Raw genomic sequence first — 1,426 nt, 5'->3', positions numbered from 1 at the left:
TAAGTGATTGGATCAAATGAAGAAAGTGTAGAACACTATTGTAATCCTGTTGTTCTCACTGTGAGAGAACAATGCAGAGGAAAAGGAGCATTACAGAATGTTAGCCTCTCTTTACTGATCAGTGTGCATCTTGTCAGTGTTGGTGTTTTGTTAGCGTCTACTGCAAAGATATTGAGATGACCTTGGATTGGCCCTTAGTGTTGAATATCCTCTTAGGTTCTCTTGTTGAAACAATGGAGTCTGATGGTTGACTGGATAGTACTGCTTCCCTCTGTAGTTTTCTGTTGGAATGAGCAAGTACACACAGCATGTATGAGATAGAGATGGTGTGATGATCAGTTTTCAGCATATATATATATATAGAGGAGCACAGTTAGCTCTGGATAACATGACAACAGCCTAACCAGCTAGGCGAGTAAAATGGTCAGTTGGGTGTCCTCTCATTTGTGACTGGATGTAGCTAGCAAGCAAGCCAATTTTAGCCAGTTAGCTGTGGACGATGCTGAATGGGCAAAGAAGAGCTCTCCAGTAGGTACCAAAACATTCAAGGCCATTTTCTCAGAAGTGAGGTTACAAGTATCAAGTTAATGGCCGAGCTGGTCGCCCGGCCAAACTGAGATATTGGGGGAGAAGGACCTTTGTCAGGGAGGTGACCAAAGAACCCAATGGTCACTCTGACAAAGCTCCAGAGTTCCTCTGTGGAGATGGGAGAACCTTCCAGAAGGACAACCATCTCTACAGCACTTTGCCAATCAGCACATGACTTCCCGCTTGGAGTTTGCCAAAAGGCACCTAAAGGACTCTGACCATGACAAACAAGATTCTCTGGTCTGAATAAACCAAGATTGAATTCTTTGGCCTGAATGCCAAGCTTCACATCTGGAGGAAACCTGGCACCAGCCCTACGGGTGAAGCGTGGTGGAAGCAGCATCGTGCTGTGAGGATGTTTTTCAACCGCAGAGACTGGGAGACTAGTCAGGATCGAGGGAAAGATGAAAAGTACAGAGATCCTGATGAAAACCTGCTTCAGAACGCTCAGGACCTCCGTCTGGGGCGAAGGATCACCTTCCAACAGGACAACACAGGGATGGCTTCAGAACAAGTCTCAATGTCCTTGAGTGGCCCAGCCAGAGCCCAGACTTGAACCCGATCGAACATCTCTGGAGAGACCTGAAATTAGCTTTGCTGCGACGCTCCCCATCCAACCCGACAGAGATTGAGAGGATCTGCAGATAAGAATGGGATAAACTCACCAAATACAGGTGTGCCAAGCTTGAAGTATCATAACCAGGAAGACTCAAGGCTGTAAACACTGCCGAAGGTGCTTCAAACAGAGTAAAGGGTCTTAATGTATTTAACTATTTTATTTTTTGCAAACATTTCTAAGACCCGTTTTTGCTTGTCATTATGGGGTATTGTGTGTAGA

Source organism: Oncorhynchus kisutch, unplaced genomic scaffold (assembly GCF_002021735.2).
Source record: "Oncorhynchus kisutch isolate 150728-3 unplaced genomic scaffold, Okis_V2 scaffold3826, whole genome shotgun sequence".
NCBI classification, from domain to species: Eukaryota; Metazoa; Chordata; class Actinopteri; order Salmoniformes; family Salmonidae; genus Oncorhynchus; species Oncorhynchus kisutch.
This window is presented reverse-complemented; position numbering follows the sequence as displayed.